Genomic DNA, 16,652 nt, shown 5'->3' on the forward strand with positions numbered 1-16,652 from the left:
TTCCAAGGGTACACTGGAGCCTTAGGACGTCTCCCTAAAACTTCATCAGCTAACACCTCTTCTGCATTTCTAGGCACAATTTTTTCTTTTTCAATCGGACAACCGTCCTTCACCTCATATCCTCGACCACTGGTGTCAACTGCATGCACCAAATCATTATCCTGAAAATAACTCTCTTCATTAAAAAATGGCTCACAACTTGAACTATGCTTCCATTCTCCATAAAAAACATCACAAAAATGAGTCCGATTAATTACTCTTTTCCACTTACTTTTTGATTTCAAAACATTGATTGCCTTGTCTAGTATACGAATTCTATTGATTACTAAAAGATATCATTTTTTTTTCATTTCAAAAGCCTGATCAACTATCCTCTCTATATTTTTCTTTTTCTTGTAAAAAACTGTTTTTCTTTTACAATTTTTAACATTTTTTAATAAATTTAAAACCATTCTGTTATAAAACATTCGCCTATGAATGTCAATGAACTGATTTTTATGTCTATTAATATAGACAATATCATCTCCATAAACTTTTTCAACATTTTTGCTGGGATTTTGCAGAAACATTTTTTTTCTTTTGTGCATTATTTTGACTTTTTTTACAATGAGTTAATTTACTTAAAAAACCTTTGTTGCCTTACGAGGAGAATTCTTCTTTTTCTCCGTTTTTTGTTTTTTACATATATTTTGTAATTGCGTTTTCTTGGCAAAGTAAGCTTTTTTATATTTTCTTCTTCGAACAGATTTAGTAGGCATATTGCTTCTTCTTTTTGTAGATAATTACAATCTATTGTAAAGAAAAAAGAACATATTATAGACCACTACTAACATACTACATAGCAATTACAATAACTAAACAATATAAAGACTAGTTTACAACATAAGTAAGTTTATAGCATAGCAACTGTGTCTCACCAGAGTAGGAAATAATGCAGTGAGTGCTGTTTCTCAGTTTATGGCAGTGCAGAACAGTTTCAACATTATTGTCACTCTCTGCCTGCACCATCTCTCTCTTTGTGTGTGTCATCTCACTCTCTGCCTGCGCCATCTCATCCTCTACCTGCATCATGTCTCCCTCCACCTGCGTCATCTCTCTCTTTGCGTGTGTCATCTCACTCTCTGCCTGCGTCATCTCTTTCTTTGCGTGTGTCATCTCACCCTCTGCCTTCATCATGTCTCTCTCCACCTGCGTCATCTCTCTCTTTGCGTGTGTCATCTCAGTCTCTGCCTGCGTCATCTCTCTCTTTGCATGTGTCATCTCACTCTCTCACTGCGCCATGTCTCTCTCCACCTGCGTCATCTCTATCTTTGTGTGTGTCATCTCTCTCTCTCCCAGCGTCATCTCTCTCTTTGCATGTGTCATCTCACTCTTTGCCTGCGCCCTCTCACCTTCTGCCTGCAACATGTCTCGCTCCACCTGCGTCATCTCTCTCTTTGCGTGTGTCATCTCACTCTCTGCCTGCACCATCTCTCTCTTTGCGTGTGTCATCACTTTCTTTGCGTGTGACATCTCACTCTCTGCTTGCACCATCTCTCTCTTTGCGTGTGTCATCTCACTCTCTGCCTGTGCCCTCTCACCTTCTGCCTGCATCATGTCTCTCTCCACCTGCGTCATCTCTCTCTTTGCGTGTGTCATCTCACTCTCTGCATGCACCATCTCTCTCTTTGCGTGTGTCATCTCTCTCTTTGCGTGTGACATCTCACTCTCTGCCTGCACCATCTCTCTCTTTGCGTATGTCATCTCTCTCTTTGCGTGTGTCATCTCACTCTCTGCCTGCACCATCTCTCTCTTTGCATGTGTCATCTCTCTCTTTGCGTATGACATCTCACTCTCTGCCTGCACTATATCTCTCTTTGCGTGTGTCATATCTCTGTTTGCGTGTGCCATCTCACTCTCTGCCTGCGCCCTCTCACCTTCTGCCTGCATCATGTCTCTCTCTTTGCATGTGTCATGTAACTCTCTGCCTGCGCCATCTCACCCTCTGCCTGCATAATGTCTCACTCCACCAGCGTCATCTCTCTCTTTGCGTATGACATCTCACTCTCTGCCTGCACGATCTCTCTCTTTGCATGTGTCATCTTACTCTCTGCCTGCGCCCTCTCACCTTCTGCCTGCATCATGTCTCTCTCCACTTGCGTCATCTCTCTCTTTGCGTGTGTCATGTCACTCTCTGCCTGCGCCATCTCACCCTCTGCCTGCATCATGTCTCTCTCCACCAGCATCATCTCTCTCTTTGCGTATGACATCTCACTCTCTGCCTGCACCATCTCTCTCTTTGCGTGTGTCATCTCTCTCTTTGCGTGTCTCATCTCACTCTCTGCCTGGGCCCTCTCACCTTCTGCCTGCATCATGTCTCTCTCCACCTGCGTCATCTCTCTCTTTGCATGTGTCATCTCAGTGTCTGCCTGCGCCATCTCACCCTCTGCCTGCATCATGTCTCTCTCCACCAGCGTCATCTCTCTCTTTGCGTGTGTCATCTCACTCTCTGCCTGCACCATCTCTCTCTTTGCGTATATCATCTCACTCTCTACCTGCGTCATCACTCTCTTTGAGTGTGTCATCTCACTCTCTGCCTGCACCATCTCTCTCTTTGCCTGTGTCATCTCTCTCTTTGCGTGTGCCATCTCACTCTCTGCCTGCACCATCTCTCTCCTTGCATGTGTCATCTCTCTCTTTGCATGTGACATCTCACTCTCTGCCTGCACCATGTCTGTCTTTGCGAGTGTCATCTCACCCTCTGCCTGTGCCATCTCACCCTCTGCCTGCACCATCTCTCTCTTTGCGTGTGTCATCTCTCTCTTTGCGTGTGTCATCTCACTCTCTGCCTGCGCCCTCTCACCTTCTGCCTGCATCATGTCTCTCTCCACCTGTGTCATCTCTCTCTTTGCATGTGGCATCTCAGTGTCTGCCTGCGCCATCTCACCCTCTGCCTGCATCATGTCTCCCTCCACCAGCGTCATATCTCTCTTTGCGTGTGTCATCTCACTCTCTGCCTGCACCATCTGTCTCTTTGTGTATATAATCTAACTGTCTACCTGCGTCATCACTCTCTTTGCGTGTGTCATCTCACTCTTTGCCTGCACCATCTCTCTCTTTGCATGTGTCATCTCTCTCTTTGCGTGTGTCATCTCACTCTCTGCCTGCACCATCTGCCTCTTTGCATGTGTCATCTCTCTCTTTGCCTGTGACATCTCACTCTCTGCCTGCTCCATGTCTGTCTTTGCGTGTGTCATCTCACTCTCTAACTGTGCCATCTCACCCTCTGCCTGCATCATGTCTCTCTCCACCAGCGTCATCTCTATCTTTGCGTGTGTCATCTCACTCTCTGCCTGCGCTATCTCACCCTCTGCATGCATCATGTCTCTCTCCACCAGCGTCATCTCTCTTTGCGTATGACATCTCACTCTCTGCCTGCACCATCTCTCTCTTTGCGTGTGTCATCTTACTCTCTGTCTGCGCCCTCTCACCTTCTGCCTGCATCATGACTCTCTACACCTGTGTCATCTCTCTCTTTGCGTGTGTCATGTCACTCTCTGCCTGCGCCATCTCACCCTCTGTCTGCATCATGTCTCTCTTCACCAGCGTCATCTCTCTCTTTGCGTATGACATCTCACTCTCTGTCTGCACCATCTCTCTCTTTGCGTGTGTCATCTCTCTCTTTGCGTGCGTCATCTCACTCTCTGCCTGCTCCCTCTCAACTTCTGCCTGCATCATGTCTCTCTCCACCTGCGTCATCTCTCTCTCTGCGTGTGGCATCTCAGTGTCTGCCTGCGCCATCTCACCCTCTGCCTGCATCATGTCTCTCTCCACCAGCGTCATCTCTCTCTTTGCGTGTGTCATCTCACTCTTTGCCTGCACCATCTCTCTCTTTGCGTGTGTCATCTCTCTCTTTGCGTGTGTCATCTCACTCTCTGCCTGCACCATCTCCCTCTTTGCATGTGTAATCTCTCTCTTTGCCTGTGACATCTCACTCTCTGCCTCCTCCATGCCAGTCTTTGCGTGTGTCATCTCACTCTCTGCCTTTGCCATCTCACCCTCTTGCTGCATTATGTCTCTCTCCACCAGCGTCATCTCTCTCTTTGCGTGTGTCATCTCACTCTCTGCCTGCGCTATCTCACCCTCTGCCTGCATCATGTCTCTCACCACCTGCGTCATCTCTCTCTTTGCGTGTGTCATCTCACTCTCTGCCTGCCTCATCTCTCTCTTTGCATGTGTCATCTCACTCTCTACCTGCGTCATCTCTCTCTTTGCGTGTGTCATCTCACTCTCTGCCTGCACCATCTCTCTCTTTGCGTGTGTCATCTCTCTCTTTGTGTGTGTCATCTCACTCTCTGCCTGCACCATCTCTCTCTTTGCGTGTGTCATCTCTCTCCTTGCGTGTGACATCTCACTCTCTGCCTGCACCATCTCTCTCTTTCCGTGTGAAATCTCACTCTGCCTGCATCATCTCACCCTCTGCCTGCTTCATGTCTCCCTCCACCTGCGCCATCTCTCTCTTTGCGTGTGTCATGTCACTCTCTGCCTGCGCCATCTCACTCTCTGCCTGCACCATCTCTCTCTTTGCGTGTGTCATCTCACTCTCTGCCTGCACCATCTCTCTCTTTGCATGTGTCATTTCTCTCTTTGCGTATGACATCTCACTCTCTGCCTGCACCATCTCTCTCTTTGCGTGTGTCATCTCTCTCTTTGCGTGTGTCATCTCTCTCTTTGCGTGTGTCATCTCACTCTCTGCCTGCACCCTCTCCCCTTCTGCCTGCATCATGTTTCTCTCCACCTGCGTCATCTCTCTCTTTGCGTGTGTCATGTCACTCTCTGCCTGCGCCATCTCACCCTCTGCCTGCATCATGTCTCTCTCCAACAGCGTCATCTCTCTCTTTGCGTATGACATCTCACTCTCTGCCTGCACCATCTCTCTCTTTGCGTGTGTCATCTCACTCTCTACCTGCGTCATCTCTCTCTTTGCATGTGTCATCTCACTCTCTACCTGCACCATCTCTCTCTTTGCGTGTGTCATCTATCTCTTTGCGTGTGACATCTCACTCTCTGCCTGCACCATCTCTCTCTTTGCATGTGTCATCTCTCTCTTTGCGTGTGACATCGCACTCTCTGCCTGCACCATGTCTGTCTTTGCGTGTGAAATCTCACTCTCTGCTTGTGCCATCTCACCCTCTGCCTGCATCATGTCTCTCTCCACCAGCGTCATCTTTCTCTTTGCGTGTGTCATCTCACTCTCTGCTTGCGCTATCTCACCCTCTGCTTGATTCATGTCTCTCACCACCTGCATCATCTCTCTCTTTGCGTGTGTCATCTCACTCTCTGCCTGCATCATCTCTCTCTTTGCGTGTGTCATCTCACTCTCTACCTACGTCATCTCTCTCTCTGCGTGTGTCATCTCACTCTCTGCCTGCACCATCTCTCTCTTTGCGTGTGTCATCTCTCTCTTTGTGTGTGTTATCTCACTCTCTGTCTGCACCATCTCTCTCTTTGCGTGTGTCATCTCTCTCTTTGCGTGTGACATCTCACTCTCTGCCTGCACCATGTCTCTCTTTCCGTGTGTCATCTCACTCTGCCTGCTTAATCTCACCCTCTGCCTGCATCATGTCTCCCTCCACCTGCATCATCTCTCTCTTTGCATGTGTCATCTCACTCTCTGCCTGAGCCATCTTACCCTCTGCCTGCATCATGTCTCTCTCCACCTGCATCATCTCTCTCTTTGCGTGTGTCATCTCATTCTCTGCCTGCACCATGTCTCTCTTTGCGTGTGTCATCTCTCTCATTGCTTGTGTCATATCACTCTCTGCCTGCACCATCTCTCTCTTTGCATGTGTCATCTCTCTCTTTGCGTATGACATCTCACTCTCTGCCTGCACCATCTCTCTCTTTGCGTGTGTCATCTCTCTCTTTGCGTGTGTCATCTCACTCTCTGCCTGTGGCCTCTCACCTTCTGCCTGCATCATGTCTCTCTCCACCTGTGTCATCTCTCTCTTTGCGTGTGGCATCTCAGTGTCTGCCTGCGCCATCTCACCCTCTGCCTGCATCATGTCTCCCTCCACCAGCGTCATATCTCTCTTTGCGTGTGTCATCTCACTCTCTGCCTGCACCATCTGTCTCTTTGTGTATATAATCTTACTGTCTACCTGCGTCATCACTCTCTTTGCGTGTGTCATCTCACTCTTTGCCTGCACCATCTCTCTCTTTGCGTGTGTCATCTCTCTCTTTGCGTGTGTCATCTCACTCTCTGCCTGCCCCATCTCCCTCTTTGCATGTGTCATCTCTCTCTTTGCCTGTGACATCTCACTCTCTGCCTGCTCCATGCCTGTCCTTGCGTGTGTCATCTCACTCTCTAACTGTGCCATCTCACCCTCTGCCTGCATCATGTCTCTCTCCACCAGCGTCATCTCTCTTTTTGCGTATGACATCTCACTCTCTGCCTGCACCATCTCTCTCTTTGCGTGTGTCATCTCTCTCTTTGCGTGTATCATCTCACTCTCTGCCTGCGCCCTCTCACCTTCTGCCTGCATCATGTCTCTCTCCACCTGTGTCATCTCTCTCTTTGCATGTGGCATCTCAGTGTCTGCCTGCGCCATCTCACCCTCTGCCTGCATCATGTCTCCCTCCACCAGCGTCATATCTCTCTTTGCGTGTGTCATCTCACTCTCTGCCTGCACCATCTGTCTCTTTGTGTATATAATCTTACTGTCTACCTGCGTCATCACTCTCTTTGCGTGTGTCATCTCACTCTTTGCCTGCACCATCTCTCTCTTTGCGTGTGTCATCTCTCTCTTTGCGTGTGTCATCTCACTCTCTGCCTGCACCATCTCCCTCTTTGCATGTGTCATCTCTCTCTTTGCCTGTGACATCTCACTCTCTGCCTGCTCCATGTCTGTCTTTGCGTGTGTCATCCCACTCTCTAACTGTGCCATCTCACCCTCTGCCTGCATCATGTCTCTCTCCACCAGCGTCATCTCTATCTTTGCGTGTGTCATCTCACTCTCTGCCTGCGCTATCTCACCCTCTGCATGCATCATGTCTCTCTCCACCAGCGTCATCTCTCTTTGCGTATGACATCTCACTCTCTGCCTGTACCATCTCTCTCTTCGCGTGTGTCATCTTACTCTCTGTCTGCGCCCTCTCACCTTCTGCCTGCATCATGACTCTCTACACCTGTGTCATCTCTCTCTTTGCGTGTGTCATGTCACTCTCTGCCTGCACCATCTCTCTCTTTGCGTGTGTCATCTCTCTCTTTGCGTGTGTCATCTCTCTCTTTGCGTGTGTCATCTCACTCTCTGCCTGCTCCCTCTCAACTTCTGCCTGCATCATGTCTCTCTCCACCTGCGTCATCTCTCTCTCTCTGCGTGTGGCATCTCAGTGTCTGCCTGCGCCATCTCACCCTCTGCCTGCATCATGTCTCTCTCCACCAGCGTCATCTCTCTCTTTGCGTGTGTCATCTCACTCTTTGCCTGCACCATCTCTCTCTTTGCGTGTGTCATCTCTCTCTTTGCGTGTGTCATCTCACTCTCTGCCTGCACCATCTCCCTCTTTGCATGTGTAATCTCTCTCTTTGCCTGTGACATCTCACTCTCTGCCTGCTCCATGCCAGTCTTTGCGTGTGTCATCTCACTCTCTGCCTTTGCCATCTCACCCTCTTGCTGCATTATGTCTCTCTCCACCAGCGTCATCTCTCTCTTTGCATGTGTCATCTCACTCTCTGCCTGTGCTATCTCACCCTCTGCCTGCATCATGTCTCTCACCACCTGCGTCATCTCTCTCTTTGCGTGTGTCATCTCACTCTCTGCCTGCCTCATCTCTCTCTTTGTATGTGTCATCTCACTCTCTACCTGCGTCATCTCTCTCTTTACGTGTGTCATCTCACTCTCTGCCTGCACCATCTCTCTCTTTCCGTGTGAAATCTCACTCTGCCTGCATCATCTCACCCTCTGCCTGCTTCATGTCTCCCTCAACCTGCGTCATCTCTCTCTTTGCATGTGTCATGTCACTCTCTGCCTGCGCCATCTCACTCTCTGCCTGCACCATCTCTCTCTTTGCGTGTGTCATCTCACTCTCTGCCTGCACCATCTCTCTCTTTGCATGTGTCATTTCTCTCTTTGCGTATGACATCTCACTCTCTGCCTGCACCATCTCTCTCTTTGCGTGTGTCATCTCTCTCTTTGCGTGTGTCATCTCACTCTCTGCCTGCACCCTCTTCCCTTCTGCCTGCATCATGTTTCTCTCCACCTGCGTCATCTCTCTCTTTGCGTGTGTCATGTCACTCTCTGCCTGCGCCATCTCACCCTCTGCCTGCATCATGTCTCTCTCCAACAGCGTCATCTCTCTCTTTGCGTATGACATCTCACTCTCTGCCTGCACCATCTCTCTCTTTGCGTGTGTCATCTCACTCTCTACCTGCATCATCTCTCTCTTTGCGTGTGTCATCTCACTCTCTACCTGCACCATCTCTCTCTTTGCGTGTGTCATCTCTCTCTTTGCGTGTGACATCTCACTCTCTGCCTGCACCATCTCTCTCTTTGCATGTGTCATCTCTCTCTTTTCGTGTGACATCGCACTCTCTGCCTGCACCATGTCTGTCTTTGCGTGTGAAATCTCACTCTCTGCTTGTGCTATCTCACCCTCTGCCTGCATCATGTCTCTCTCCACCAGCGTCATCTTTCTCTTTGCGTGTGTCATCTCACTCTCTGCCTGCGCTATCTCACCCTCTGCTTGATTCATGTCTCTCACCACCTGCATCATCTCTCTCTTTGCGTGTGTCATCTCACTCTCTGCCTGCATCATCTCTCTCTTTGCGTGTGTCATCTCACTCTCTACCTACGTCATCTCTCTCTCTGCGTGTGTCATTCCACTCTCTGCCTGCACCATCTCTCTCTTTGCGTGTGTCATCTCTCTCTTTGCGTGTGTCATCTCACTCTCTGCCTGTGCCCTCTCACCTTCTGCCTGCATCATGTGTCTCTCCACCTGTGTCATCTCTCTCTTTGCGTGTGGCATCTCAGTGTCTGCCTGCGCCATCTCACCCTCTGCCTGCATCATGTCTCCCTCCACCAGCGTCATATCTCTCTTTGCGTGTGTCATCTCACTCTCTGCCTGCACCATCTGTCTCTTTGTGTATATAATCTTACTGTCTACCTGCGTCATCACTCTCTTTGCGTGTGTCATCTCACTCTTTGCCTGCACCATCTCTCTCTTTGCGTGTGTCATCTCTCTCTTTGCGTGTGTCATCTCACTCTCTGCCTGCCCCATCTCCCTCTTTGCATGTGTCATCTCTCTCTTTGCCTGTGACATCTCACTCTCTGCCTGCTCCATGTCTGTCCTTGCGTGTGTCATCTCACTCTCTAACTGTGCCATCTCACCCTCTGCCTGCATCATGTCTCTCTCCACCAGCATCATCTCTCTTTTTGCGTATGACATCTCACTCTCTGCCTGCACCATCTCTCTCTTTGCGTGTGTCATCTCTCTCTTTGCGTGTGTCATCTCACTCTCTGCCTGCGCCCTCTCACCTTCTGCCTGCATCATGTCTCTCTCCACCTGTGTCATCTCTCTCTTTGCATGTGGCATCTCAGTGTCTGCCTGCGCCATCTCACCCTCTGCCTGCATCATGTCTCCCTCCACCAGCGTCATATCTCTCTTTGCGTGTGTCATCTCACTCTCTGCCTGCACCATCTGTCTCTTTGTGTATATAATCTTACTGTCTACCTGCGTCATCACTCTCTTTGCGTGTGTCATCTCACTCTTTGCCTGCGCCATCTCTCTCTTTGCGTGTGTCATCTCTCTCTTTGCGTGTGTCATCTCACTCTCTGCCTGCACCATCTCCCTCTTTGCATGTGTCATCTCTCTCTTTGCCTGTGACATCTCACTCTCTGCCTGCTCCATGTCTGTCTTTGCGTGTGTCATCCCACTCTCTAACTGTGCCATCTCACCCTCTGCCTGCATCATGTCTCTCTCCACCAGCGTCATCTCTATCTTTGCGTGTGTCATCTCACTCTCTGCCTGCGCTATCTCACCCTCTGCATGCATCATGTCTCTCTCCACCAGCGTCATCTCTCTTTGCGTATGACATCTCACTCTCTGCCTGTACCATCTCTCTCTTCGCGTGTGTCATCTTACTCTCTGTCTGCGCCCTCTCACCTTCTGCCTGCATCATGACTCTCTACACCTGTGTCATCTCTCTCTTTGCGTGTGTCATGTCACTCTCTGCCTGCGCCATCTCACCCTCTGTCTGCATCATGTCTCTCTTCACCAGCGTCATCTCTCTCTTTGCGTATGACATCTCACTCTCTGTCTGCACCATCTCTCTCTTTGCGTGTGTCATCTCTCTCTTTGCGTGTGTCATCTCACTCTCTGCCTGCTCCCTCTCAACTTCTGCCTGCATCATGTCTCTCTCCACCTGCGTCATCTCTCTCTCTGCGTGTGGCATCTCAGTGTCTGCCTGCGCCATCTCACCCTCTGCCTGCATCATGTCTCTCTCCACCAGCGTCATCTCTCTCTTTGCGTGTGTCATCTCACTCTTTGCCTGCACCATCTCTCTCTTTGCGTGTGTCATCTCTCTCTTTGCGTGTGTCATCTCACTCTCTGCCTGCACCATCTCCCTCTTTGCATGTGTAATCTCTCTCTTTGCCTGTGACATCTCACTCTCTGCCTGCTCCATGCCAGTCTTTGCGTGTGTCATCTCACTCTCTGCCTTTGCCATCTCACCCTCTTGCTGCATTATGTCTCTCTCCACCAGTGTCATCTCTCTCTTTGCGTGTGTCATCTCACTCTCTGCCTGCGCTATCTCACCCTCTGCCTGCATCATGTCTCTCACCACCTGCGTCATCTCTCTCTTTGCGTGTGTCATCTCACTCTCTGCCTGCCTCATCTCTCTCTTTGCATGTGTCATCTCACTCTCTACCTGCGTCATCTCTCTCTTTACGTGTGTCATCTCACTCTCTGCCTGCACCATCTCTCTCTTTCCGTGTGAAATCTCACTCTGCCTGCATCATCTCACCCTCTGCCTGCTTCATGTCTCCCTCCACCTGCGTCATCTCTCTCTTTGCATGTGTCATGTCACTCTCTGCCTGCGCCATCTCACTCTCTGCCTGCACCATCTCTCTCTTTGCGTGTGTCATCTCACTCTCTGCCTGCACCATCTCTCTCTTTGCATGTGTCATTTCTCTCTTTGCGTATGACATCTCACTCTCTGCCTGCACCATCTCTCTCTTTGCGTGTGTCATCTCTCTCTTTGCGTGTGTCATCTCACTCTCTGCCTGCACCCTCTTCCCTTCTGCCTGCATCATGTTTCTCTCCACCTGCGTCATCTCTCTCTTTGCGTGTGTCATGTCACTCTCTGCCTGCGCCATCTCACCCTCTGCCTGCATCATGTCTCTCTCCAACAGCGTCATCTCTCTCTTTGCGTATGACATCTCACTCTCTGCCTGCACCATCTCTCTCTTTGCGTGTGTCATCTCACTCTCTACCTGCGTCATCTCTCTCTTTGCGTGTGTCATCTCACTCTCTACCTGCACCATCTCTCTCTTTGCGTGTGTCATCTCTCTCTTTGCGTGTGACATCTCACTCTCTGCCTGCACCATCTCTCTCTTTGCATGTGTCATCTCTCTCTTTTCGTGTGACATCGCACTCTCTGCCTGCACCATGTCTGTCTTTGCGTGTGAAATCTCACTCTCTGCTTGTGCCATCTCACCCTCTGCCTGCATCATGTCTCTCTCCACCAGCGTCATCTTTCTCTTTGCGTGTGTCATCTCACTCTCTGCCTGCGCTATCTCACCCTCTGCTTGATTCATGTCTCTCACCACCTGCATCATCTCTCTCTTTGCGTGTGTCATCTCACTCTCTGCCTGCATCATCTCTCTCTTTGCGTGTGTCATCTCACTCTCTACCTACGTCATCTCTCTCTCTGCGTGTGTCATCTCACTCTCTGCCTGCACCATCTCTCTCTTTGCGTGTGTCATCTCTCTCTTTGTGTGTGTTATCTCACTCTCTGCCTGCACCATCTCTCTCTTTGCGTGTGTTATCTCTCTCTTTGCGTGTGACATCTCACTCTCTGCCTGCACCATGTCTCTCTTTCTGTGTGTCATCTCACTCTGCCTGCTTCATCTCACCCTCTGCCTGCATCATGTCTCCCTCCACCTGCATCATCTCTCTCTTTGCATGTGTCATCTCACTCTCTGCCTAAGCCATCTCACCCTCTGCCTGCATCATGTCTCTCTCTACCTGCATCATCTCTCTCTTTGCGTGTGTCATCTCATTCTCTGCCTGCACCATGTCTCTCTTTGCGTGTGTCATCTCTCTCTTTGCTTGTGTCATATCACTCTCTGCCTGCACCATCTCTCTCTTTGCATGTGTCATCTCTCTCTTTGCGTATGACATCTCACTCTCTGCCTGCACCATCTCTCTCTTTGCGTGTGTCATCTCTCTCTTTGCGTGTGTCATCTCACTCTCTGCCTGCGCCCTCTCACCTTCTGCCTGCATCATGTCTCTCTCCACCTGTGTCATCTCTCTCTTTGCGTGTGGCATCTCAGTGTCTGCCTGCGCCATCTCACCCTCTGCCTGCATCATGTCTCCCTCCACCAGCGTCATCTCTCTCTTTGCGTGTGTCATCTCACTCTCTACCTGCACCATCTCTCTCTTTGCGTGTGTCATCTCTCTCTTTGCGTGTGACATCTCACTCTCTGCCTGCACCATCTCTCTCTTTGCATGTGTCATCTCTCTCTTTTCGTGTGACATCGCACTCTCTGCCTGCACCATGTCTGTCTTTGCGTGTGAAATCTCACTCTCTGCTTGTGCCATCTCACCCTCTGCCTGCATCATGTCTCTCTCCACCAGCGTCATCTCTCTCTTTGCGTGTGTCATCTCACTCTTTGCCTGCACCATCTCTCTCTTTGCGTGTGTCATCTCTCTCTTTGCGTGTGTCATCTCACTCTCTGCCTGCACCATCTCCCTCTTTGCATGTGTAATCTCTCTCTTTGCCTGTGACATCTCACTCTCTGCCTGCTCCATGCCAGTCTTTGCGTGTGTCATCTCACTCTCTGCCTTTGCCATCTCACCCTCTTGCTGCATTATGTCTCTCTCCACCAGTGTCATCTCTCTCTTTGCGTGTGTCATCTCACTCTCTGCCTGCGCTATCTCACCCTCTGCCTGCATCATGTCTCTCACCACCTGCGTCATCTCTCTCTTTGCGTGTGTCATCTCACTCTCTGCCTGCCTCATCTCTCTCTTTGCATGTGTCATCTCACTCTCTACCTGCGTCATCTCTCTCTTTACGTGTGTCATCTCACTCTCTGCCTGCACCATCTCTCTCTTTCCGTGTGAAATCTCACTCTGCCTGCATCATCTCACCCTCTGCCTGCTTCATGTCTCCCTCCACCTGCGTCATCTCTCTCTTTGCATGTGTCATGTCACTCTCTGCCTGCGCCATCTCACTCTCTGCCTGCACCATCTCTCTCTTTGCGTGTGTCATCTCACTCTCTGCCTGCACCATCTCTCTCTTTGCATGTGTCATTTCTCTCTTTGCGTATGACATCTCACTCTCTGCCTGCACCATCTCTCTCTTTGCGTGTGTCATCTCTCTCTTTGCGTGTGTCATCTCACTCTCTGCCTGCACCCTCTTCCCTTCTGCCTGCATCATGTTTCTCTCCACCTGCGTCATCTCTCTCTTTGCGTGTGTCATGTCACTCTCTGCCTGCGCCATCTCACCCTCTGCCTGCATCATGTCTCTCTCCAACAGCGTCATCTCTCTCTTTGCGTATGACATCTCACTCTCTGCCTGCACCATCTCTCTCTTTGCGTGTGTCATCTCACTCTCTACCTGCGTCATCTCTCTCTTTGCGTGTGTCATCTCACTCTCTACCTGCACCATCTCTCTCTTTGCGTGTGTCATCTCTCTCTTTGCGTGTGACATCTCACTCTCTGCCTGCACCATCTCTCTCTTTGCATGTGTCATCTCTCTCTTTTCGTGTGACATCGCACTCTCTGCCTGCACCATGTCTGTCTTTGCGTGTGAAATCTCACTCTCTGCTTGTGCCATCTCACCCTCTGCCTGCATCATGTCTCTCTCCACCAGCGTCATCTTTCTCTTTGCGTGTGTCATCTCACTCTCTGCCTGCGCTATCTCACCCTCTGCTTGATTCATGTCTCTCACCACCTGCATCATCTCTCTCTTTGCGTGTGTCATCTCACTCTCTGCCTGCATCATCTCTCTCTTTGCGTGTGTCATCTCACTCTCTACCTACGTCATCTCTCTCTCTGCGTGTGTCATCTCACTCTCTGCCTGCACCATCTCTCTCTTTGCGTGTGTCATCTCTCTCTTTGTGTGTGTTATCTCACTCTCTGCCTGCACCATCTCTCTCTTTGCGTGTGTTATCTCTCTCTTTGCGTGTGACATCTCACTCTCTGCCTGCACCATGTCTCTCTTTCTGTGTGTCATCTCACTCTGCCTGCTTCATCTCACCCTCTGCCTGCATCATGTCTCCCTCCACCTGCATCATCTCTCTCTTTGCATGTGTCATCTCACTCTCTGCCTAAGCCATCTCACCCTCTGCCTGCATCATGTCTCTCTCTACCTGCATCATCTCTCTCTTTGCGTGTGTCATCTCATTCTCTGCCTGCACCATGTCTCTCTTTGCGTGTGTCATCTCTCTCTTTGCTTGTGTCATATCACTCTCTGCCTGCACCATCTCTCTCTTTGCATGTGTCATCTCTCTCTTTGCGTATGACATCTCACTCTCTGCCTGCACCATCTCTCTCTTTGCGTGTGTCATCTCTCTCTTTGCGTGTGTCATCTCACTCTCTGCCTGCGCCCTCTCACCTTCTGCCTGCATCATGTCTCTCTCCACCTGTGTCATCTCTCTCTTTGCGTGTGGCATCTCAGTGTCTGCCTGCGCCATCTCACCCTCTGCCTGCATCATGTCTCCCTCCACCAGCGTCATATCTCTCTTTGCGTGTGTCATCTCACTCTCTGCCTGCACCATCTGTCTCTTTGTGTATATAATCTTACTGTCTACCTGCGTCATCACTCTCTTTGCGTGTGTCATCTCACTCTTTGCCTGCACCATCTCTCTCTTTGCGTGTGTCATCTCTCTCTTTGCGTGTGTCATCTCACTCTCTGCCTGCCCCATCTCCCTCTTTGCATGTGTCATATCTCTCTTTGCCTGTGACATCTCACTCTCTGCCTGCTCCATGTCTGTCCTTGCGTGTGTCATCTCACTCTCTAACTGTGCCATCTCACCCTCTGCCTGCATCATGTCTCTCTCCACCAACGTCATCTCTCTCTTTGCGTGTGTCATCTCACTCTCTGCCTGCGCTATCTCACCCTCTGCATGCATCATGTCTCTCTCCAACAGCATCATCTCTCTCTTTGCGTATGCCATCTCACTCTCTGCCTGCACCATCTCTCTCTTTGCGTGTGTCATCTTACTCTCTGTCTGCGCCCTCTCACCTTCTGCCTGCATCATGACTCTCTACACCTGTGTCATCTCTCTCTTTGTGTGTGTCATGTCACTCTCTGCCTGCGCCATCTCACCCTCTGTCTGCATCATGTCTCTCTTCACCAGCGTCATCTCTCTCTTTGCGTATGACATCTCACTCTCTGCCTGCACCATCTCTCTCTTTGCATGTGTCATCTCTCTCTTTGCGTGTGTCATCTCACTCTCTGCCTGCTCCCTCTCAACTTCTGCCTGCATCATGTCTCTCTCCACCTGCGTCATCTCTCTCTCTGCGTGTGGCATCTCAGTGTCCGCCTGCGCCATCTCACCCTCTGCCTGCATCATGTCTCTCTCCACCAGCGTCATATCTCTCTTTGCGTGTGTCATCTCACTCTCTGCCTGCACCATCTGTCTCTTTGCATGTGTCATCTCTCTCTTTGCGTATGACATCTCACTCTCTGCCTGCACCATCTCTCTCTTTGCGTGTGTCATCTCTCTCTTTGCGTGTGTCATCTCACTCTCTGCCTGCGCCCTCTCACCTTCTGCCTGCATCATGTCTCTCTCCACCTGTGTCATCTCTCTCTTTGCGTGTGGCATCTCAGTGTCTGCCTGCGCCATCTCACCCTCTGCCTGCATCATGTCTCCCTCCACCAGCGTCATATCTCTCTTTGCGTGTGTCATCTCACTCTCTGCCTGCACCATCTGTCTCTTTGTGTATATAATCTTACTGTCTACCTGCGTCATCACTCTCTTTGCGTGTGTCATCTCACTCTTTGCCTGCACCATCTCTCTCTTTGCGTGTGTCATCTCTCTCTTTGCGTGTGTCATCTCACTCTCTGCCTGCCCCATCTCCCTCTTTGCATGTGTCATCTCTCTCTTTGCCTGTGACATCTCACTCTCTGCCTGCTCCATGTCTGTCCTTGCGTGTGTCATCTCACTCTCTAACTGTGCCATCTCACCCTCTGCCTGCATCATGTCTCTCTCCACCAGCGTCATCTCTCTCTTTGCGTGTGTCATCTCACTCTCTGCCTGCGCTATCTCACCCTCTGCATGCATCATGTCTCTCTCCACCAGCATCATCTCTCTCTTTGCGTATGACATCTCACTCTCTGCCTGCACCATCTCTCTCTTTGCGTGTGTCATCTTACTCTCTGTCTGCGCCCTCTCACCTTCTGCCTGCATCATTACTCTCTACACCTGTGTCATCTCTCTCTTTGTGTG

The sequence above is a fragment of the Lissotriton helveticus genome, chromosome 6 (assembly GCF_964261635.1).
Source record: "Lissotriton helveticus chromosome 6, aLisHel1.1, whole genome shotgun sequence".
Taxonomy (NCBI): Eukaryota; Metazoa; Chordata; class Amphibia; order Caudata; family Salamandridae; genus Lissotriton; species Lissotriton helveticus.